Genomic DNA, 26,457 nt, shown 5'->3' on the forward strand with positions numbered 1-26,457 from the left:
ACAGTCTCTGACTTGCAAGTATTTAAAGAAAGAATGGCGGGGGAGCTAGTATGAGTCTTGCAATGCAGAGAAAGATCGAAAGCCATTTAGGTCAAACAGCCCACTGCTGATCAGTGTCAAAGTGCTAGTGCTCCCTGTGTAAATTGTAATTATGATTGGTTATCAATGATTGGCATATTTGATTTACTGGTAAGTCCCCAGTAAAGAGCACTGAGTGTGCCAGGGCCTGTAAATCAAATTCTACTAGTGGGCTAGCCGCACTTGTTGTGCCACCCATATGAGTTGCCCTGTAAAAGTGTCTTAGACCTGTCACTGTAGTGTCTGCGCACACAGTTTTGTAACCACCCTGTTGGACTGACAAGTGCATCCAGTTGCCAGGCCCTTACCTTCCCTTTACTTACATGTAATGCACCCTTCAGGTAGGCCCAATGTGCCATCCACGGGCAGGGTGAAGTATATGTTAAAGGTAGGACATGTACTGGTGTGTTTTACATATTCTGATAGTGAAATAGTGGGTGTTTAGTTTTTCACTATTAAAAGGCAGTCTGTCACAGAGGATAACATAGGAGCTGCACTGTAACATCTTACAAGTGTAACTTTTTATTGGGACAAAATAGAGAAATAGAGTTTAGCCTCTCTGAACTCAGAAATGAATAACACATCTTTTAGTAAAGGTGTTTTTTAAATTGTGTGTTTGAAAATGGCACTTTTAGAAAGTAAGAATCTTCTTGTTTAAACATCCTGTGGGCCTCTGCTTGTATGAGTATTCACTGTCTGGTTTTGGGGTGACAGGAACTGGCGGTGTGCATTCACTCTAGACAGTCACAATAGGGGGTTGAGGTGTGCCCTGCCTTTCCTGGGTGACTCGTAGTTGGGCGGAATAGACCTGGTCTACATTTAGAGTAGTGGGAGGAGTTTCACTAGCACCTAAATCGGCTGGATCTCCTTTGCACAATTGTGTCTCCACCTCCTGTAACGGAAGTTGGGCCAGAGAGGGCAGAAATGGTTTGGACTAAGCTCAGAGACCCTTGTCACAAACAGAACAAAGGGAAAATGTGGTATAATTATTGGACCTTATACCCCAGAGAATTCGATCACTCTTGGATTCAAGAGGAACCTCTATCAAGGAGAAGAGCTGTAAGAGCTGCAGAGAGGAGTACTTCCGCTTTGCTGTGTTGCTTTGCTGGGTTGGCCTGCAGTTGCTGCTTCTGCAAAAGATAGGACAAAGACTGGAACCTTGCTGTGAACCTGCTGAAGAAGAATTTCCAAGGGCTTGTGTGTGCTTGCCTCCTGTGCTGAAGTCTCAGGGCCACAAAGACTTCACCTGCAACCCCCTGACCAGCAAATGGATTCAACTGTGGACTACAGTATTCAAAAGTGTGCCAATTCCAGTTCCTGGGCCCTGAGATTTGTGTGGTTGGTGCTGCACTGCAAGAAGAACAACTCCCGAACCATCAGCGATGCCGTCAGTGGCTTCGCTACCGCTTGTGAAGTGTACGACGCACTGCCCCGCCTGCCCCGCAGCTTCAGCACCCTTTGATGCCTGCAGTTATCTCCCTTCTCGACAGCAGTGCTCACACCACCGCCGTCACCGCCAGCAGCACATTATCGAGGAGCGAATAACCGACAAGGGTGACTTCACAAACTCTTCACTGTCACGTCACATCGCCTCACCTGAACCGAAGCCTCATTGCGAACGCCTCCTAGCCTCCCCTGTCCTAAACCTAGCAACTCATCTCCTCATGGACACAACGTATCACCTACCCCGTGGCAGAAAGGAGCCGGTTTCGCCTCCACTATCGGTGTCTCACCCCCACAACGCTGTGCAACACCTGTTGACTTTGTTTCCAAGGTACTGTTGTTTAGGGGGTCCGTGTGACGCCGTGCCCGATCAACACACTGTGCAGTCGGCACCGTACTTCGGATTTGGGCCTGTCACAATGTCATAATAGCCCCAGGCGGAGCTTTTTGTTTTTATACTTCTATTTTTGAAGTAGCAAGTTTAAAAATGATATCTTCCTACATGTGTGGTGGATTTTTGTTGTTTTGGTCTTGTTTGGTTTAGATAAAGATACTTTATTTTCTAAACTGGTGTGGTGTTTTCAGTGTGTTATCGTGTGTTTGGGTCTAAACACTTTACACATTGCCTTTAGGATAAGCCTGTCTGCTCATGCCAAACTACTAAGGGGGTGAACAGGGGTTATCTAGAGTGTGTAATCTCCTTACCCTGACTAGAATGAAGGATCCCTACTTGGACAAAGGTGCCTACCTCTGCCAACTAGGGACCCTAATTTCTAACACAAGGCCAATAGCTTGGACATTGCTGAGGTCTATTGGCTTTGCCAATGCTTGTTTCTCAGTTTTGTGCTTTCAACCGGCTTCCAGTTTGTGGTGGAAACTGCTGTGAAACTCATGGGTGATCCTGGAGAGTTATAGATTTCTGAAAAGTCGGCAACATTTTAAATTCAGCAATCAGTAATTTTTGTAGAGGCCTCAAGGTTCTCCAAAAGAAACTAACTGTTTAAATAAAAAAAATGAAAATTAGTAGGAAAAAACATTCACTTGTGACAATGTATTCATTTGTAACTTCTCATCACAATGGCCGATTTGCGAAAGTAGTATACAATTACATCGACTAGACTCTTGTGGTTGTGGGGATATATAGGGTTGGTGGGTTTTCCAAGAACTTGAGGTCCCCAGAGGCAATAACTGAGCTGCAGCTTGAAGTGATTTTTCACTGTATACCTGGCATAGAAAAATGCATATGGTAAAATGTAAAGAGTGAAAAATAGATATCAAGGAAGCTCCTGAACGGCGTTCCTCCGCTTTGTTCAACAAAGGTTCAGCAACCGGAAAGCAGGCGGCTCACCTGGAGACCAATTTCGGCTGTCTTCGATCGAGCATTGCTGAAATATCTGCTGTGACGTTCCTCCCAGTGAAAATGCCAAGATGGTGCCCAGAGAGCTATGAACATTCGCCTGGCGCCGAATGAAATGCACTGTGATGCCACCGACCTCTGTTCTATCCAGCAATCAACGCCGCCACCCCTTGGCCCTCATCTTGAAGTCCCTGCTGACCCTGCTGGGATGATTTCCCCGCATTGTACAACTTTGTTTACCCGCTCGGCATGGCTGCTGCTGGAGGGGGCTTCGAGCCCGACCTGCAGCACCCCTGAGATCCACAGCAGACGCGCTTCAGAGGCAGTGAGTGGGGAAGCGGAAAACAGCCTCCAGCGATCCCAATGGGAGTTTTGAAGACCTGATGGCGCCTACATTAATCCCCTAAAAAACTTGGCTAGTACTTGTAAGTGGGATTCGCCGAGTCTGACCCCAAAATGGCGCCTGCCAAGACAATCCCACTGGAGAAGACGCAAAGAGGGGGAAAGGGGAAAGATGACGATCTATACAAGGCATCCGCCTGGAGTCCGCGGAATCTGATGACTCAACTTGATCTCCTAACATCAAACTGCAAGAATTAACAACCCAGTAATACTGGTTGGATTTGCTCTGTACCAACTCTGCTGATCGCTCAGTATTCGCCAGATAGGCGACAGTCCAATGTGACATACCGAAGCGCTCAACAAAATGATGACTGATTAAGAACTCCGGAGCTTCGCTGAATCAACTGTACAACCACATGCCCAGCTGAACAACATACCCTATACACGCTATGCACGTTATGGACAAGGTAACACCACAGATCACCCTGCCTAACGTGTTATATCCAACTCTCACGCTGCAACCAAAATCGGCAAAAGAAACGGTCTGCACACATCAGTCGTATTTGTTCACATGCATTAAAAGGTCAAATGAGAGTGCCCACTAATGCCCATCAGACAAAAACGATCACTTAGATTCCCTTTTAACTTCTAGAGGGCTCTAGAGCATTGTTCTTGTACAATAGACCCTTGCAGCTTGAATGATCGCCTTACAGCCTGCCTGACAATCTGCCTGTTCTTAAGATGGCGACTAACAGCAGCTCTGAATCACGCCAGACGATCCTCGGCGTCCTAGGTGTCGTCTCTTTCACTTGAATCAAGAGAACTTATATAACCTCAAGATCCTACATTGAAGGAACTCGACTCCAGTGTCATTAGCAGTAGAGGTGGGTGGCGTTTTCCCTTGAACACCTGAACTGGCGAGGCTGATAGAACTATAGCGATGCCCTCTGGCGGAAACCTTATATGTTTATACTGACCGCGGTGCCCGAGCAACCTGGGCGATGGAGCTGATCTAGGCAGCTATAGAGGAGATTGACTTTGGTTTCACCTCCTTAGCCGTCACCTACCCAGCCGGACATTGGACATTGTTTTTCCTCATGTCTCTGCTGTGTATCCTTCCCTCCCCGCCTCCTCCCTCTGCATTCCTGTGACTGACTCCCCTTTCCAGCCCTATATGAACTTGTTTTTTCTTTCTTCACCCCTGTTTCTAACCCTTTTCCCCCATCCTCCCTCATGCTCCAGGTAACTCTTATATATTTGGTATTTTATACTGTGGTAACTGCGTGCAACTTGTTCTTATGTAAAGCGCTCTGATACCTCTGGGTCTAGCCAGCGCTGTATAAAACTCTTCAAATAAACAAATACAAGGAAACCTATATATTTGCTAAATGGGCACAATATACAAAGTTTATAAGCAGTGGTTATTTTTACATCTTTGAATGTGTGGGTACCCATATTAGTATGTGAATTCAAGGGTTTTTCTCAAAATGTCTTTTCTTACACACAGGCCTACATTTAAAAGGCACAAATGCAGAGAAATACCATGAGTAACAACAATTGTTCCACTATTCTGTGTTCCCCTAAGTCTCCCAATAATGTGGGTAAGCCTAGTCCCCACGATAAGAAAGGGCCTAAAACGCAACATGGATACATCACATTTTTCCCCTGAAAATGGACACTTTTTTTTACAATGTGTCTCAGGGGGCACCTAGGGAAACCTAGCAAACCACCACTTTTTTGACAACTGAGGGAATCAATGGGGTTTCTTACCCTGAAGCCCTTACAAACCTCCAACATAGACTAAAAATCACAACTTCCTCACATTTCTGTGACAGGAATTTCTGGAATTTCTAGCAACACATGTCCTACCACAGAAACAGATCAAACCAAGTGTCCGTTTGAGGGGACTCACATTGACCTTAGTTTGATCCATTCCTGTCATGGGCACTAGGCCCAGCCACAGAAGTGATGTAGCATTTTTATTGGCACAAGTGGGGGCAAAATAAGATGGTAGGAATTTTGTGGATCCCTTCCAATTCTGGAAAAATAGGTCACAATTGCCTGGAAAAGTGCAAAATTAGGCAATCTATGAAGATTGCTGGGCATTGTGTGTTAGAAAACTTTGTGGGATCCACGAGAGGCACAGCAACTTGTTTGCCTAGTTTTTAGAAGTGCCTGGGTTTGGTAAGTTTCTCTAGGTGGCAGTCAAGCCCAATCCCAAAAACTGCTGCTACCCCTTTTGTTGATGTTGTCATATTGTGCCCTGTACCCAACCCTTTTGCAAACACTAGGCCTACCCACTAATCCCTACCATTTTTATCAGCAGGCGTGAGAATTCTTGAGTCTCACCAGCAGATTCCAGTACTTTTGATTTACAGAAATATGAAGAAAAGTTGTGTTTTTAGCCTATGTTTGAGGATTGCAAGGGTTTCTGGGTAAGAAAACCTTCTGAGATCCATGCAAACACACTACCCTGGAGTCCCCCTGGCATCTAGTTTCTGAAAATATCTGGATTTGGTAGTTTTTCCCTACAAACAATGTACACCCTGGCAGAGAAAGACAGAAAGGCAAATATCACTGCACCACTGTATACTACTCGTGGTCACACACATACTGGTTGGATTTGATACAAGGATGAGTGAAAAGTTCAAAATGTAAATTTTATTAACAAAGGATTTCATGAAAATGTGGAAATCACTGTTAATAAGATAATTATTTAATACTGGACCAGTAACTCACGGCTTTACAGGCCATTCACACACATGTTTCATGCGTCACACACACAAAACTATTCATATCGCCAGCCTCTGGCCCAGCACATTACAACACCCCCATCAACAAACAGCACCATTTAATGGCCCATCACTTTCATATGTCCACAGCACTGTCACAGAAATCCCATCGCCTGACAGCTGGCGGAGTGTGTGGACTGACATTTGGCTGCCAATGTGTGTGTAGTGACCAACAGCAAGTCACTACACACATACACACCGCCAGCAAAATGCCAGTCCCCACATATTGTCAGCCACATGCCTGCCACATACCCCGCCAGCCAGACGTCAGTTCAGACACAGCAATCACACTGCCAGTCAACCTGTGGAATGTCTAGACTGGCATTTCAGTGACAGTGTGTGTGCAGTGGCTTTCTGCTGGTCATTACACATACACATTGGCCGCCATACGCCAGTCCACACACACTGCCAACCTGACGCCTTTGGCAAGTTCCTACAAAATGTTCTCACTGACACCAAAAGTGGAAGGACAACCAGGGAAGTCAGTTGAAGAGTCCCTACTAGTGTACACCCTGAAATTATACAAATATCCAGTTGCACATTTGTACAACATAACATGCTGTTGCTGGGAATGTATTGGTTGAAAACCAAACGCCCCTTGAACAAGACTCGAGACTCATACACAGAATATCTTTCCCTGGAACATAGATCTCTGAGAAACAATCTATTAAATGATCAAGGGCAGGCCGGATCTTGAAGAGATGGTTACAATTAGAATGATCTTGTGATATTGGTATAGCATTATCCATAAAATGCAATATCCACTCCAGAAGCAAATATTGATCTCGACTCACAGTTGCTGGAAACATAGCAGTTCCCATCAAGGGACTAATAGACCAATATAGAGACAGTGATGGCTTCCTTATCAATCCCATCTGGAAAGTTAAACCCCAGAACTGCCTAATCTTATAGAGATTTATGGGAGTCCACCAGGTAGCTCTGGAGTGGGGCTTAAGTGTGGCACTGTTATCCCTAATAAAGTGTTCTGCATACAAATGAGTCTGCTCAACAATATAATTTAAAAAAACATGTCAGCAACAAACAGTTGGAAAAAATTGATATGCAAAAAAGTATCTATACCCTGAAACAACACTAAAAGCAGACAAAACAGGCTGCACCATGTTAGGGTCAACCCAGGGTTCAACACCTCCAATGGGAAGTCTTCCATCCCCTGGCTGGAGTCCTGCTTGCTCTTGCTGCAATACTGGCATTTCACTGGCCTACTCTAAAAGAGGCACTTCATCAGCCTTAATAGTGGATTGATCATCACAAGATTCCCCTCAACAGAAAATTCACAGCCAGAATCTTCAACTTGGTCCTCTGTCTCAGATACAGAGTCAGTCTCAGAGCCATGCACAGTGGCAGATTCAAAAAGCCAACTGTACAACCTGCTGGGCAGTCAGCTTGTGGCAGCCATAGTGCTTACTTATGAAACTAACACAAAAAACAATACAGCACTAAACACTGTGTCAAATTAGAACTCAACAAACTCAGCTGTATCAAAGAGTAAATATAACTTTTGACATATAATGATCCTGAAAAAAACTATCAATATAATCCACACAATTGAACTTGATACTCTAAAGAAATGCCACTCACTTGCCATAGACAGCTAGTCTAAGTATCAACTGCACATACTCTGCACAGACACAGCAAGCACCAATGATATTGCACTAGAAAGGGAAAACAAAACAAAATACACACAAGATAACACAGTATAGATCTTGCACAAATCCAAACGTGAATTTGAAAAAACCACAAATCATAAGCTAAATATGCTACCAATATTAGAAAAAAGTTTCCTTGCCAAACATATGCACCTACACAACATGCAGATCTACAAGGGCCGAAACTGTAAGCAGGAGACGCCACCACCAAACCTCTCCCTTTTCTTGATGAGATTGGGGGACCAATTATAGCAATGAAAGATTGGGAAAAACTATTTATTTCTTACCTCATTGCCAACGGGGGTGAAAAATTCTCACTCTTGAGGAAACAACATATTCTGTTACACAATATTGGCATAAAAATCTAGTTGATTCTGAAAGTGAATCAGAAGGGGAAGACTCCCAAGAGGATGTTTATACTTTAACCCTACGGAAATCGGAGAGGCACTTTGGACAAAAAGTAAATGTAGTGCTTAAAAGACATACATTTTTTGCGGATCACAAGGAAAAACAGAAAAGTTATCGACATACATTGCAATTTTAAGAGGTCTAGCTTTTGCGAGTTTGGCACTTTATGTGACTTTGTAATTAGGGACCAGCTTCTTTGTTGCACTAAGTATCCTAAAATTCAAGAGAAGTTGTTAACAAGTAACCCAGACTTGAAGGTAGTGGTCAAAATTGCTAAAAGTATTGAGCATACAGCTGAATGTATAAAGGAAATGAAACAAAGTAATGTGGGTGAGACTGTGCTTGTTGTGAAAAGTAAACCTGGGGCAGACTTAGCACATGGTGATGTGGGAATTGGAAAAAATAACTATTGCACCCTCTAATAAGAAATATACTGATGACAAGAAAGGTGATATACTAAAATGTTTTCGTTGTGGGAATTACAACCACCTGGCCAACAACTCGATTTGTCCAGCACGGTCCTTCGTCTGTAGGAAGTGTAACAAAAGGGGATATTACGCTAGACTGTGTAGGAATTTAAGTGTGGAAGAATGAATTTTTACTTGATTGAAAGTTCTATATGTATTTCAGATTAACAAAGACCCATCAAGCATAGAAAATAAGTATCCTAAGTGTAATATTTTGCTTGATGGGATTGAATTAAATGTGCTTGTTGACTCATGTTCACCATACACTCTCATTGATTTCAATGTATTTAAGGAAAAACTCAAAGGTAGGGATTACATTTTGAGTCTCCCAGACGTAGAACCTGGTCGTTACAATAAGGACCACATACCCTTGGAAGGCATGTTGTCTATGGAAATCGAATTTAAGGACCGGATAACGCAGGGTATTTTTATTTATTTATGGGGTTTAGTTATTTTATGAGTTTATATAGCGCCCAAATCACCCCGACAGGGGTATCTCTTTGCTGAGGCCGCGTGCTACAGTCATACAGACATACCTAGTAGAGATAGGTTTTTAACAGTTTTCTAAAATGTAAGAGGTTCTGGCATTCGCGTAGTTGGCAGGTAAGTTCATTCTCAAGAGTAGGGGTTCGATGCGAAAAGGCCCTGCCACCCAGGCGAGTTTTTTTGATTCTCGGGATGAAGAGAAGTGACTTAGATCCTGACAAAGAGACTTAGAGGGTGTGTACTTTGTTAATTTGTTGGACAGGTAAAGGGGTCCCAGCCCGTTAAGAGCTTTAAAAACGGTGCAACAGATCTTAAATGCCCCTCGTTTTCTCTTTGGGAGCCAGTGGAGTTTGTTTAGAAGCACTATCAAGGCTGTTCGAGGGGGGCATTTGCTACTAATCGGGCCGCAGTGTTATGGACTACTTGCAGTTTGTCCAGGGAGCCTCATTGCCAGAAGCCAACAAAGCATTGCAGTAGTCCAGTCGGCTTAACACTAAAGCTTGCATCAGTGTTTTTTGTGTGAAAGGAGGTAGTAGAGGGAACACTCTTCTAAGATGTGGAAGCAAGTTCGTGCAGTGGTGGTAGCATGTGCTTCTGGTGTTCAGTTCTGGTCAATGCAGATACCCAGATTCTTGACCACTGTTTTTGGGGAGGGTGCCGGGCCCAGTTCCTCCGGCAACCAACTGGGTGAACAGCTTATTGCCGCACCTCCAAACAACATTTCCGATTTATCTGCATTCAGTTGGAGGAGTTTGGCCCACTTCCAGAAGGCAATTGTCTTCAATCCTTCTGAAAGGATGGGTTGGGTGTTATGGCTGGATTTGTCAAAAGAGAGTATGAGCTGGGTGTCGCCCGTATTGGAGATGGGACTGAACCCTAAAGTCTTCATTAATTTGGCCAAGGGGGTAACATATATGTTAAAAATGGTAGGGCTCAAACATGAGCCCTGTGGTACTCCCTTGGTTACTTTAGTGGTCTTAGATCTGAAATTGCCCGTGGTGACTGTTTGAGTTCTGTCCGTTAAGAAGTCTGCTAACCATTTCAATGCAGCCCCTTGAACCCTAATGTCCTGAATTCTCTCCAGTAGGATTTTGTGTGAGATGTATCAAATCCTGCCAATAGGTCATGCAGCACTAAAAGTGCTGCCTGACCCTTGTCCCAATTACCACCTAGAGCTTGGTCGTGATCTTCCCTACGAATCCGAGCCCACAATGCTTGAGGGACTACATTTCCCATCAGCAAATCAATATCTGCTAAATTCATAATACACGCATCAACAGTCTGGGACAGCTCTTTATAATACCCAGCAGGATTCTTACGAGGGTCCGGTAAAGACTGTTTAAGTGCCAGAACTTCAGACCTTTTCCAAGGGACATGTACCCATATACGCTGGAAATGAGCAGGGGTTGGCTGATTACCATCCTGGGCTGGAACCGCATCTCTCCATACCGGAGGAACTTCTCGCATAGGATAGTGTTTCATTTTACGCCGAACCGCAGGATCAGGTTCAAGAGAGGTTTGAGAGGAAAGGGAAGACCTGAAAGTGACAAGTGTCTGGACAGTATCCTCGACTTCGGGACCCACAATAAGTCCTTTATCAAATTTAGCCTGTACATCTAACAGACCCTGGGGAGCTGAACCCAAATCCATATCCTCCCATCCTTTGACAAGAATGTCACACATGACATCAAAAACATATCTCTGCGTGGGCGCATTCCACTGGAGAAAGGTATCCAGGATATCGCGCACATTATACTGTGGACCCTTCATGATCCAATTGTGAGCTAGAGAGTCCAACCTAACTCGTTCGTCAGAACCCGGAATTTGACTACGAGATTGCCTTCTAGACCAAGCAGGAGTCAAATTAAGAGACCCGAAGAAAGGTGATAAAAGACCAGAAACAGTATCAACTAATTGTTGACGAGCCGTAGGAGAATCTGACAGGAAGACCGGAGACAACGTGTTAAGCACAGCAGGAGAAGAACTGACAGTGGTAAGAGGAACTGACGGTAAAGGAGACTGAGGTACAGAAGTCGGTGGCATTACTGGAAGAGGCAATTGTGGAAAAAACTGATTAACTGGTTGAACAACAGGGTGCTGAACAACAGGTTGTAATGGGGTTGCATTAGCACCTAGTACATAAGGCGGAGGTAATCTCAACAAATGAGACATTAAGGGATCTTTACTCTGCGGGGAAGTAGGCAACACAGGATAACATCTATCTATTGCCATACGATGCTGTATTTCTGAGACTTCAATCGTCTGATCAGTCTCATTATTCTTAAACTGTTGAGCAGCCTGTAAAATCGTCATGTCTTGCGTTTTCTTATCTCTTTTCGCCTGTTTAATTTCTTTCTGTTTGGCTTCCTTACGCCATAGGCGGAAAGAGTCAAACATTGCCGGCCGGGCTTTTCTCTTAAACACAATTGCTTCTAAATTATCTAATATGTCAGGCTCAAAGCTACCATTTGGTGGCCACTGCAGAACACCATCTTTCTTCGTGTAGCGAATCCATGTTTCATTAAAAATAATAGGTCCAAGACCATGTTTCGAATAGAGCTCATAAGTGGGAGTTCCAACCGGAGGAATTGGACAAGAATCCTCTAGCCGGGAATCCCTATTACAGCTTAAACAGCAAAACTTCCTAAACTTTCTAAGCCCAGGCATTTTGTAACGAACTGGACTATTCACAAACTTCAAGGGGGTAAAACAATAATCACAGCACAAATAATAATAATAATAAACCATTTCTAGAGCACCTGGCTACACAAAAAGCAGTGTGTCCCCCCTCTAGAATGCTACTGATTCTCAGGAGGCAGATGTTAAGGAGAAAAGGCCAGGGTCAAAGAAAAAAGAGTGAAATAGATAGGCGGAAACAGGAGCATTTTAAGTTTTGCACAGAATCTGGTTTCTGAGGGTTCCATTCGGAGGTCAAGCGGAAGTTCATTCCAATGTTTAGGAGCCAGATACCTGAAAGAACAGCACAAACGTACTTACCCCTTGGCTTCGACAAGTGCACTAGTCGAATAATAAAAAACAAAACAAAAGGGTGGGCGCTACCCACGAATACTTAACTAAATGTTTTCTCACGCCAACAGATGTCCGTCTAACGTCTTGCGATACCAATCATCACCAGAGGGCCAAGGCAGGGTGACAGTCAGGGCAGCAGTCATCAGCAGCCGTCGGAAAGGAGTAGCCGCGCTGCAAAAGACTTTCGGTCCACTTCGACATACAGGGGTCCCTTGCGTGGTTCGCGAATCCTCCAGAATTTTCTTGCGAGGCTCCTCACGACCCTCGGGCTGAACCGCTACCACTGAAGTCACCCACACGTTGGGCACCAGTTGAAGAACCGGTCCTTATGGGCTGAGCGGCGCAGGGCACGCCTAAAATCTCCGGGTTTACCTGCTTTGTCAGACAGAGACACGAGACACTCTGTTAGGCATAGAAAATCAGATTTATTAGCTGCAGCTAAGCACAGTTGTCCAAGAAGTACACCAATGGTAGGTTCTCAGTAGACTGCCACTTAATTCCGTGGTGCACAATCTTTTATAGTATACATATTTACAATGCCTACTCCCAAAACATACAAAACTAACAAATAGGAAAAGTTTGAAAACAAGCTATCAAGTATCTTGAATACGCCCTTCTTTCAGACCCCGTGTTCTCCCCTCCCCTCAAATTAATCAGTGTTAGTGCCCACAATCCAATTTGCAGGTGGCAGGACGTGTTTGTATGCCTCAAAGGGTAGTTTGCATAATAAGAGAATACACGAAGAGAATAGCGAAGACCAGTCAAATAAGATAATGTAAGAACGAATGGTGGGACCCAAACAGTCGACTAAGACAAGGATCAATCAGTCTAGACATGGATTAACAAACTCGGCCAGACCCTGACATCGGTTTCGTAAACAAGGACAAGGGGTTACTTTTTAACAGAAGAGACGCATAGCAGCTGAAAAAGCAAAAACACTACGTTCGCCGTGCTGCCTTAGTGAGGCAACACAAAATGGCGGCCGAATACAAAATGGCGGCTGAATACGAAGCGAAGTCGAAAACCACAGAACCTCAATTTATTGTATCCTAAAGTCCTTTTCTTTTATAGCTCATATGGGTAGGTAGGAGGTGTGAGGTGTTTATGAGGGAAGAGTATTGTGGTATGTTTCCTGAACACAGGAAGGCTGATAACCTTTTTTGTTCTTGTCTTGTTAGGTATGCAGGGAGCTATTCACAAATTGTTTAACTCAGGGTTTACCTTTTTGCGCACACCTACTATATGTTTAAGGTATTTATGGATTCTTAGTGAGACATATACTGAGAGTAAACTTGCAGTTATTCTGTAATTATATTGTGTCTTTATTTCTTCACAGGTTCTATTCCCTGCTGTACCCTTCTTAACCCCTATCGCTTGACCACTTCACTATTCTGTGTATTTATACCAACAGAGTTGGGGAGGTCAGGAGGTGGAATCTGTGAGCATTTTTCCAGTTCTGAGGAGCTCTGAGATACGGGTCATGACAGAAAAGGCTTTGGCTAGGGTTGACTACGGAATGACCACATTACCATCCAGAATTTATTCACTGAGCAACAGTGTGTCTTCTGCAATCAACATAATTCAGGAGGACATGTCTATTTTACAACAAGGACAGTCACAATTACAATCAAGTAATACTGAGCTGGACAATTCAAACTCTACGTTCTAGCTATGTGCTGTGGTGTTACATCAACACTACCAGCCTGTTTTCTGGATATGATCTGCCAGAAAAGCAAATAAATATGGCACGCAGAGATACAAAATACACTATGCTGCACATTGAAAAATTAGACCAATTACCTTTTACTGTGACTGAGACACTATCCACAGACTGTATTATCCATAGTTATATCACCTTACCGGCCACGACCTTCAGATTCCAATATTGTCTCCAATACCAACAGGTAGGAAGATATGAAGCGCTAGGGGAAGCTTAAGTGCACGAGTATTGGGAATTGCATGCAGGAAAGGGGACACAGAGGTTTTCCTTAGTGGACCCAACTATGAGGACGCTTTGACCTGACCCTTAGTTTACAAGGATATTTCTCTTCATGGGGCATTTAATGCTTCTGTTGCAAACTTACCTTGGAATCACTGACATAATATCAAAACTCACAATATCGAAATGCAAATATTTCGACACAAATATATCAACATCAAAAATGTCGATGATGTATACTTCTTTATAAAAATACACTAATATCAAAACCACATTATCGTAATGAAACTATATCGACTACACAAATATTGCACTCATAAATATCGCAATATAAAATATCGACAGTTATAAATACGTATAGAACATGTCCAAATTATTGAGAACAAAAATATAGACAGCAATATTCCGATTTTGTACAAAATATTGACAACTCTAATACACATTAAAACTAGTACGTTCAATACTATAAATACAATAAATGACATAAATACACATATCACATACAATTTATATAAAAATAGCTCTCAAAATGATAACAACATAAATGAATAATAACATAACTACTACACAAATAATAATATTAACAAACAAATACTATCAACATATTCAACATTTTAAATATATATTATACATTCTTTTATATTATCAATTCAACATCTCCTTCCTCACCTAAAAAAAACCTGTTCTCTCAATTTGCGTTTTTCATACAAGTAAAACAATTACCAAACGAAAAAAATTCAAATTAACCAATAAAAACACAGAAAATGAAATAGACCAATGATTTTCAACAAACAATTAAGAACACACTATATAAACAAAAAAATCTGTCTTATTTTACATCTTAAACAAAAAAAATTCAGGAAGCAGAAACTCTGCCTGATTTTCACCACTCTCAAACACTCCTCTAAAATCAAGCCTACTACACCTAAGATAAAGTAAGTAAATTAACATTTTTAAATACACTGTTAACTTCCAATGTACCACAGATTTCAATTGCTAACCAAAATTACTAACTTATATATTTTATCTCTTTATATTTCCACAACAGATATTACTCCAAAAACATGAAACATGTCACCTTGCAAAAACTGCTAACTAACAAAGTAAGTATACTTTAAAAATAATTTGTTAAATCTCACTAAAAGGGAACTAAACACCTAAAATGTCCTAACCGCCAAAACTACCCCATTTAGACTTTTAAACTTTTTAAAAAACATTTGGAAAATGAAAATAAATGTTAATAAAACTATACTCTGTCCTAAATATCAACAACATCACTTATAAATTGTAAAACATGAAATAAAATATGCTTTACTTTCTTTTCACAGAGCACTTAAAAAACAGCATTTGAATAAAGAACATCTCCATTTAACTACAACTAAATAAATGTTAGTAAGTATATAAAGAGAATGCATTTGTTACTAGTCATATAAACATGTATAATATTCTTTTACATATACTTTCATGTACATTTAATATATATTTTGCCAACTCACAATGACTGAAGATGCCCAATATATAACATCTCAGAAAGGGAAATTCTTATTGTGTTATATGGATTATGTCTACACCCAAGAGAAGCAAACAGGCCTTAAAGTGAACTGGAAATGTTCAAAATATTACTCTAATAAATGTCATGGTTGTGCTACCAACAGGGAACCAACTGTATTATATACAAGGGAGCATAACCATTCACCAAATATTACTGAAATTGAAGTGAGATCAACTCTTAAAAATATTAAAGAATTAAGTAGCACCTCTGAACTTCCTACAAGTGTTATACTTAAAGAACTGTTACCTAAAGTACCTAGAGAAGCAACAGGTCAATTACCATCAATTGATTCTATTAAAAGAACAATAGCTAGGACCAATAAAATCTACAACACCAACAATACCTACACCTAAAAGTTTTCAGGATGTCATAATTCCCCCAGAACTTAGGGCCCCATTATGATGTCGGGCGGATTGCCCCCGCCAGGCTGGCGGTAGCCACCGCAAGCCTGGCGGGCGCAATCCGCCCGACATCCACACTTGTTTCCCCCCCCGCCATATTAGTATGGCGGGGGGGACCTCGGCGGACAGAAAGACCGTCCGCCGCTTTTCCGCCCCGGTCGCCTTGTGGTCGGGGCGGAAAAGGAATAATATGGTGGCGGTGTCTATCAGACACCGCCAACCATATTATGATAGGAGTCTTTAGGTGCCTTTCCGCGGCGGCGATGCCGCCACCGAAAGGCATGCGGTCTTCACTCTGGGGGCACCTGCGGGCCCCCAGTGTGAAGGAGAGGTGGGGGGGTGCACACGGGGGGTACCTGTGGTACCCCCCTTTATTTGCATTAACAAAGCGGCAGGCATCGCGCGGTGCCTGCCGCTTTGTTTATGCAAATGCATCAATGCATTTTTAGCATTGTGGCGGGCGGTGCAGAGAGCACCGCCCGCCACAATGCTAAAAATGAAGGATGTGCCCGCCACTGTGGCGGGGACATCCTAATATCCCCCACAGGACCCCCGCCCTTATAGCGGGTGGTCCCGAATTTCGACAGGATGGCGGGCGGACAAAGTCCGCCCGTCATCCTAATGAGCCCCTAAGTATAATACACAATGATGAACCTTTTATTTTCTTTGATAACAAAAATAGAGATAAATGACTATTGTGTTTGCTGCCGCAAACAATATAAATAAACTTCAACTGTGCCAAACATGGATGATGGATGGCACCTTTAGCATGTGCCCTAAACCATTCTACCAACTGTACAGTATTCATGGCCAATATCATAACACTTGCATTCCATTTATATATGCTTTGTTACCAAACAAACAGGGTGCAACATATTCTGAAATGTTAGCTAAAATAAAGCAAGAAACAAACAACTTAGTCCCTCAAAGAATAGTAATAGACTTTGAACAAGCCACGATGAACTTTATCCTGAAATTATACCCCCACACATCTATACAAGGATGTTACTTCCACTTCAACCAATGTTTATGGAGCCATTTACAGAAATCTGCACTTGGCGTAGAATATGCAACAAATATTACCTTTGCATCACAAATTAAACACCTACTAGCCCTGGCCTATGTGCCAGTCACAGATGTGGCTGAGCACTATAACATTTTAATAGAAAGTCCATTTTACCACCAAAATGAACAACAATTATTTCCTCTCCTAGATTATTTTGAGGATACCTTGGTGAAGAGATTGCACAGATCAGGCCATAGACGGCAACCTAAATTCCAAATTCCTTGGTGGAATGTGTACCTAACTGCACTTAACCAAGAAGCCAAAACAAACAACGCAGTTGAGGGTTGGCATAATGCCTTCCTATCTTCTACAGGACGAAGCACTTCTTCCCTAGATAAACTCTTACTTGCCATACAAAAAGAACAAAGCTTCTAAGAATTAAGAATGGAACAATCTGGCATTCAATTAAAGCCAAAACTATCTAGACAAACTGCTCAAATGTATCAGTATCTTCAACAACAATTACAAATATATCCTTCAACAAGAGGCCTAGAGTACTGAAATATGATAGCAAAAACTCTAGTCTAAAACATAAAACAATTTTAATTAACCAATCTCAACAAACAATAATTGTAATAAAAACAGTGCATTCTTTTAAATCAACCAAATAATTATTTTGTCTAATATATATTATTATTTTATAAAAACATATATAGAGACAAAATATTTAAACAATAAAAAAACTAAACAAATACAAATTAAAATAACATGGGGGCATATTATCAAGGGGGTTTATCTCCACTTTTTTGGCTTTAAAAGCCAAGAAAGCTGAGATAAAATTATCTCCCTATTACCTAGCTGTCGCTAACACCAGTTAGCGACAGCTAGTAGGAGATAGCGACCATCTTGGGCCCCACTTTGCATGTCAGTGATATTTATCACTAATGACATGCAAAGTGGGCGTGCCAAGATGTTAGCGACTGGAAACAGTCGCTAACATCGCTATCTCCTATTACCAACTTTTGGAGATATTCGCGCTAAGCTGACTCTAATTCATTTACTATTCCCACTCCAACCTGTATTTAATTGGGGTAGGTACTGGACATTGAACTTAATTAATGTATTATTCCCACTCCAGTCTGTATTTAATTGGGATAGATGCTGTATACTGACCCTAATTAATTTACTATTCTAACTCCAGTCTATATTTAATTGGAGTAGGTCCTGGACACTGACCCTGATTAATTTACTATCCCAACTCCAATCTAAATTAAATTGGGGTAGGTGCTGGACACTGACCCTAATTAATTTACTATTCCCACTCCACTCTGTATTTAATTGGGGTGGGTGCTGGACAATGAACCTAATTAATTTACTAATCCAACTCCAATGGAAACGGCACAAAACGCAACGTGGACACACCTCAATTTCACAGTGAAAAATGACCCTTTTTTTGGTAAAGTGCCTAGCTGTAGTTTTCGAACCCTAGCTCTGCCGGCACCTAGGGAAACCTAGAAAATCTATACATTTTTTTAAACTAGACACACAGGGAAATCCAGGATGGGGTGACTTGACTGCCTTTCACCAGGTTCTGTTACCCAAAATCCCTTGCAAACCTAAAAATGTGTCCAAAGAAATACATTTTCCTCACATTTCTGTGGTCGAAAATTCTGGAATCTGCATGGATCTACAAACTTTTACCCACCTCGCGTTCCCCAAAGTCTTACGAGAAAAATGGTACCTCACTTGTGTGGGTAATCCTAGTGCCCGCGACAGGAAACGGCGCAAAACGCAACGTGGACACACCCCAATTTCACAGTGAAAAATGACCCTTTTTTGGCAAAGTGCCTAGGTATAGTTTTTTAACCCTAGCTGGGCCGGCACCTAAGGAAGCTTAGAAAACCTATACATTTTTGAAAACTAAACACCCAGGGGAATCCAGGATGGGGTGACTTGACTGCCTCCCCTGGGTGAAGGGGGGTGGGGGTGCACATGGGGGGTACCTATGGTACCCCCCTGCATTTGTATGCAGTAATCGGCAGGCACCGCGCGGTGCCTGCCGCTTTCTGCATACAAATGCAATGTATGCATTTTTAACATTGCGGCGGGTGCAGCTTGAAGCTGCACCCGCCGCAATGTTAAAAATAGAAGGTGTGACCGCCAGGGTGGCGGTCACATCCTAATTGGAGAGGAGGGAACTCCGCAGGCCATGCAGAGGTTCCCTCCTCCTCGATGGTCGCGGACGGACTCAAGTCCGTCCGCGATCATAATGAGCCCCTTTGTATTTAATTATAATAGATTCTGGACACTGACCTTAATCAATTTATTATTCCCACTCCAACATGTATTTAATTGGGGTAGGTGCTGGATACTGAACTTAATTACTCTACTATTCCAACTCCAATCTAAAATGAATTGGGGTAGGTGCAGGACACTGGCCCTAATTGATTTACGATTCCCACTCCAGTCTGTATTTATTTGGTGTAGGTGCTGGACACTGAACCTAATTCATTTGCTATTCGAATTCCAATCTAAAATGAATTGGGGTAGGTGCTGGACACTGACTCTAATTCATTTACTATTCCCACTCCAACCTGTATTTAATTGGGGTAGGTACTGGACATTGAACTTAATTAATGTACTATTCCCACTCCAGTCTGTATTTAATTGGGATAGATGCTGTATACTGACCCTAATTAATTTACTATTCTAACTCCAGTCTATATTTAATTGGAGTAGGTCCTGGACACTGACCCTGATTAATTTACTATTCCAACTCCAATCTAAATTAAATTGGGGTAGGTGCTGGACACTGACCCTAATTAATTTACTATTCCCACTCCACTCTGTATTTAATTGGGGTGGGTGCTGGACAATGAACCTAATTAATTTACTAATCCAACTCCCATGGAAACGGCACAAAACGCAACGTGGACACACCTCAATTTCACAGTGAAAAATGACCCTTTTTTGGTAAAGTGCCTAGCTGTAGTTTTCGAACCCTAGCTCTGCCGGCACCTAGGGAAACCTAGCAAATCTATACATTTTTTTAAACTAGACACACAGGAAAATCCAGGATGGTGTGACTTGACTGCCTTTCACCAGGTTCTGTTACCCAAAATCCCTTGCAAACCTAAAAATGTGTCCAAAGAAATACATTTTCCTCACATTTCTGTGGTCGAAAATTCTGGAATCTGCATGGATCTACAAACTTTTACCCACCCCACGTTCCCCAAAGTCTTACGAGAAAAATGGTACCTCACTTGTGTGGGTAATCCTAGTGCCTGCGACAGGAAATGGCGCAAAACGCAACGTGGACACACCCCAATTTCACAGTGAAAAATGACCCTTTTTTGGCAAAGTGCCTAGGTATAGTTTTTTAACCCTAGCTGGGCCGGCACCTAAGGAAACCTAGAAAACCTATACATTTTTAAAAACTAAACACCCAGGGGAATCCAGGATGGGGTGACTTGACTGCCTCCCACCAGGTTCTTCTACACAGAATCCCTTGCAAACCTAAAAGAGTGTAAAAAACAAACACATTTTCCCCACATTTCTGTGGTGGAAAGTTCTGGCATCTGCATGGATCCACAATTTCGAACCACCCCGCGTTCCTCAAAGTCTTCAGAGAAAATTGGTACCTCATTTGTGTGGGTCGGCCTAGTGTCTGCGACAGGAAACGGTGCAAAACGCAACATGGACACACCTCACTTTTGCAGTGAAAAATAACCCTTTTTTGGCAAAGTGCCTTGCTGTCGTTTTTGAACCATAGCTCTGCCGGCACCTAGGGAAGCTTAGAAAACCCATACATGTTTTAAAACTATACACCCAGGGGAATCCAGGATGGGGTGACTTGACTTGCTCCCACCAGGTTCTGTTACCCAGAATCCCTTTGAAACCTAAGGAATTGTCCAAAAAAACACATTTTCTCCACATTTCCGTGGTGGAAAGTTCTGGAATCTGCGTGGATCCACAAACTTCTACTCACCCAGCGTTCCCCAAAGTCTTCTGAGAACAATGGTACCTCAATTGTGTGGGTCAGCCTAGTGCCCGTGACAGGAACCGGCGCACAACGCAACATGGCCACACCTCAATTTCGCATTGAAAATGTATCCTTTTTTGGCAAAGGGCCTAGCTGTAGTTTTTGAACCATACCTCAGCCGGCACCTAGGGAAACCTAGCACACCTATACATTTTTGAAAGCTAGAGACCCTGGGGAATCCAGGATGGGGTGACTTGACTGGCTCCCAACAGGTTCTGTTACCCAGAACCCCTTGCAAACCTAAAAAATTGTTCCAAAAAACATTTTCCTCACATTTCTGTTGTGGAAAGTTCTGGAATCTGAATGGATCCACAAATTTCCTCCCACCCAGCATTCCCCCAGATCTCTTGATAAAAATGGTGCCTCACTTGCATGGGTAAACCTAGTGCCCGCGACAGGAAACGGCGCAAAACGCAATGTGGACACACCCAAATTTCACAGAGAAAAATTACCCTTTTTTGGCAAAGTGCCTAGCTGTAGTTTTTGAATCCTAGCTCTGCTGGCACCTAGGGAAACCTAGAAAACCTATACATTTCTGAAAACTAGACACCCAGTGGAATCCAGGATGGGGTGACTCGACTGGTTCTCACCAGGTTCTGTTACCCAGAATCCTTTGCAAACCTAAAAAATGTCCCAAAAAACATTTTCCTCACATTTCTGTGGTGGAAAGTTCTGGAATCTGAATGGATCCACACATTTCCTTCCACTCAGCATTCCCCCAGGTCTCCTGATAAAAATGGTACCTCATTGCGTGGGTGGGTTAAGGACCCGCAACAGGCAAGGGCCCAAAACCTATTGAGGCTACATCAAAATTACCTATCGCAAACCAACCTGGTTTCGCATGGGGGTCCCATGAGTTTTTGTCCCGGGGATCGGCAGCCATCTAGGGAAACCTACCTAACCCACACATATATAGAAATTAGACACCTGGGGGAGTCCATCAAGGTACAGCTTGCATGGTTAACCCATCATTCTCCTACCCAGAATCCCCAGCAAACCTCAAATTTTGCCGAAATATTCACTTTTTGTCGCAAATTTCTGTGTGGGAAAGTTCCCCAAGGTCTCCCGATAAAAATGGTACCTCATTTGTGTGGGTAGGCACAGTGGGAAATGGCCCAAATCGTACTGTAGAGACATCAAAATTACCTAAAGCAAAACTGCCTGTTTTTTGGGGGGGGGGGCACCTGAGATTTTGGCCCGGGCTCGGGGGCCATCTTGGGGAAGGTCCGAACCCAAACATTTCCAAAACCTAGACACCCGGGGGAGTCCAATGAGGTATGGCTTGCGTGGATCCCCCAACGTTTTCCTACCCAGAATGCCATGTAAACCTCAAATGTAGCTATAAAAAACAGATTTTCCACATATTTTTGTGTGGAATCACCATGCTGGCACAAATTTTCTCCCACCCAGTGTTCCCCTTGTTCTCCCGAGTAAAATGTTACCTCACTTGTGTGGGTGGGCCAAAGGCCTGTGGCTAGGAAGAGCCCAAAACATAGGGATTTAGAGTATAGCACTGAGAATTCTAAGCGCTATATTGTTTTAAAATTACGTTTTTAGCCAATTCTGCTTTGGACACCCACACAAGTGAGGTATCATTTTACTTGGGACACTTAGGGGCCCATTAGGGCGGATTGCCCCCGCCAGGCTGGCTGTAGCCCCCGCCGGCCTGGCGGGGGCAATCCGACCGCCATCCTCACCTAAATGACCCCCCGCCATATTATTTTGACGAGGGGACCGTGGCAGATGGAAAGACCGCCTGCCGCTTTTCTGCCCCGGTCGCTTGCGACCTGGGCGGAAAAGGTCTAATATGGTGGCGGCGTATATTAGCATGGGCTTTGTTAGATGCCTTTCCGTGGCGGCATAAAGGCATGCGGTCTTCACTCTGGGGGCCCCCTGCAGGCCCCCAGAGTGAAGGAGAGGTGGGGGTAGACACGGGGGTACCTGTGGTACCCCCCTGCATTAGCATTAACAAAGTGGCAGGCACCGCGCGGTGCCTGCCGCTTTGTTTATGCAAATGCATACGTGCATTTTTAGCATTGTGGCGGGCGGTGCTGAGAGCACTGCCCGCCACAATGCTAAAAATACAGGATGCATCCCAATACCCGATAGTAGTCTGCCCGCCATCCTAATAACCCCCTAAGTGGGTTGAGGTCAACAAGTCTCACTGACCACATCCCATTCTGGGACGAGGGAGGCCTGCTGTCTTTGGCTGAGTTAAGGTCAGCCAATGAGAAAAGGCTGCAGTATTAACCCTACTAGGACGTCCGAGTGTATAAGCGTTTGGTGGGTGCTGCTGGTATGTATAAATATTTGGTAGTGAGTGATGTGATGGTTGTGTGTGAGTGCATGATTGTGGTGCGTAAGTGTGTATGTGTGCCTCTGTGTCCCGTCTGCCCCCCACCTGCTACAATTGCCATGCACCACTGAGAACTTTGCAAGCAACAGACTTCCCATTTATTTTCCACAATCCACTGTGTCTTTATATGGTCTAGGAGCAGGTCAAGTGGAAACACTTGCATTGGAGTCACATTAACAAATAAATGGAGGTAGCATCATGGTGAGAAGGCAGTTTGGCTGGTTCTGTTGTGTGCAGTGATTAATTTGAGCCTGTGGTTGCAGCTGGGGACCACTGGAATGCGCTTATTGGGACAGGCACTTATTTTTTGTCAACGGTCTTTGATCCAGAATGTTGGACGTGGCCCTTTTTGCAGGGTTATCCACAAAGTTTTTGCTTCTTCCTCCTATTTTTCCTGACCTGTTTTTGTTGGCTTTAGGACTCCGAGCACTTTCCCACTGCTAATCAGTGCCAAAGTGCATATGCTCTCTGTGTAAATTGATATCCCTGATTGGCATATTTTATTTACTGGTAAGTCCCTAGTGAAGTGCACTGAGTGTGCCAGAGCATGTGAATCAAATGCTACTAGTGGGCCTGCAGCACTGATTGTGCCACCTACATGAGTAGCCCTGAAAAGGTAACTCAGACCTGCCACTGCAGTGTATGCGAAAATATTTGAACTGTCATGTTGATCTGGAAAGTGTACCCACTTGTCAGGTCCTAATCGTACATCTAAGACACCCCTGTGGTAGGCGGAAGGTTCCCCCATGGGCAGTTTGCAGTGTGTGTGAAAGGTACAGCATCTGCTGGTGTGCGTGACATGTCCTGATAGTGAAATGCTGCCAATTTCATTTTTCACTTTGGAAAGACTATCTGGATAGAATGGGAGGTACTATTTTACATCTTATAAGTATAATTTTCCATTGTGACAAGATAGAGAGATATAAAGATTAGGCTCTCTACACTCAGAATTTAATAACACATCTTTTAATAAAGATGGGGGACTATTCGCAAGAACGTGTGATAAGCATCGCAAAATTAGCTTAAGGCAACTTTCAACATCGCAGTCTATCTCGGGACAATTACGCTGTGTTAACTAAGTATTCACAACATGGAGGCACCAGACAATAGGCTGTCGACAACGCATCAAATGTACATGAAAAAGCCAACGAGAAGCCACAAAAATGCACAAAAACACGAACGCAAAACAAGTTGCGATGAGGCCAATCACAATACAAAAAGCAGTGAAAAGTAGCAGCAGGCCTGCATATCCCATGCGTCTGGCAGGAAAATGCACAATAAAAGCAACCAAAAAAACACGCCAAAAACATTTCGAAGTGCGTAGCAACATGGATGCACCCTGACCGAGTACTGAGGTGAATTCGAACCCCCAAGTTCCACAGACCACCAGCAAGGAACCTCGGGACAGGGAAGGCCAAGGAAAAGAGGAAGAGAAAGATGGGGTGCAGTCCACAGCAAAGCCAGATCAGTGTCGCGGAGGTGACAGTACACTACCTTCAACTGACCCACAATGAGACTAACGTGAGTGCAGTTGGAGGGTCGAGGATGTCAAGAGGCGCTGGCATGATGTGAAAAGCCACACCAAGCACAAACCCACTGCCAACAGGAAGGCAGCAATGGTGACAGGAGGTGGGAGTCCTGCAACACAGGAGGTGCTGAAGGGAATGGAGGCCACAGTCATCAGTGTGGAGATGGTTCAAGGAGGTGGGAGTACCGACACAGCTCGATAGGACCTGACACAACATCCACAGGGTGAGTAAGGACCAGGGACTGGAAGGACGGGGGAGATGGACACAATGACACACATGCACAGCGATGCGTAGCACACTGTACACCCACAATGACCCTGGATCATGTCCCTCATCCCCGTGGCACAATGCAGCACACACACATAGCAATCACAGCACATCCCACGACAATGTGGTACAAAGTGCAACACCAACACTGCAGAACAGGGGACACAACTGGGTCCACTCATGTGCAGAAACAGGCCAATCACATCGAATACAACAGGAAACTATGAGATTCGTATGTATGTGTACAACCTCACATCCGTCACGTAGTCCAAATGTCCACTGTCCCGCATCAAATTGCCAGCACCGCCACAATGTACATTGTCATACAGTCTGCATGTCAACAAGAACAATGCACCAACATACATGTCAACACAATGTCAACATGCATCTCCCCTTCACATTGCAGAGGGACAAACAACACCTCCAGCAGAGCAGACCAGACAACCCATCAGTGATGCTGGAGATGACCACCACACCTTTGACACCGACGCACGACAACAGCTCAACAACATCTCAGGAACATCTCAGGCAACCCACCCCCAGGAGCAGGGCAGCCAAGTTATATAGAGGAGACCCCAGCCCCTGCACAGACCATACAGCTGGAAGCACCCACCACCACGGCTGGCTCCCACCACTCCACCGAGGCACACATCGCATTCAAATGCCAGGTGTCAGAATGCCAAAAGGAGGTGTCCGAACAGGTGCGGTGGGGTCAGAGCTCATAAAAGCCGAACTACATTACATACAGGGTGTCCAAGTCCCATCATGGACCACCTACACCCCACAAAGGAGACCCACACTGCGACAGAGACACATGCATTTGAATATTTCCTGTACTGAACCATGCCCAGAGCCCTGGAATTACCATTCACACACCCACACTGGACCCCCGTACGACGGCTCAGTCCACGTATTGAGTGGCTGACGACAAAGCTTCATGTCCAAAATCTAACCCGCTGCCTGCGATAATATGTTTGCGTCCGCTGTACACAGCACAATGTAATGTTGTAGGGCCCGGGGCCCTCATGCACACATCATGACCATACACACACAAGCAGGTAGTTTGTGGAACTGGCTATGGGAACGTGCGCACTGCCCCTTTATTGGCAGGGTCACATGTGTGGGGTGAGTGTAAGCCAGCCCTCAGGGAGTTGGTGGTGCAGGCAACAAATACAACAATGAACACTATTAAGACGGAAACAGAAAACACCAGCATTACAGAGACAACAGCGGAGCATTATGGTGGTAGCCGGAGCAAGTACAGAGGTCACCCAATGAGCAACAGAAGTGCCCAT

Source organism: Lissotriton helveticus, chromosome 7, assembly GCF_964261635.1.
Source record: "Lissotriton helveticus chromosome 7, aLisHel1.1, whole genome shotgun sequence".
Classification (NCBI taxonomy): domain Eukaryota; kingdom Metazoa; phylum Chordata; class Amphibia; order Caudata; family Salamandridae; genus Lissotriton; species Lissotriton helveticus.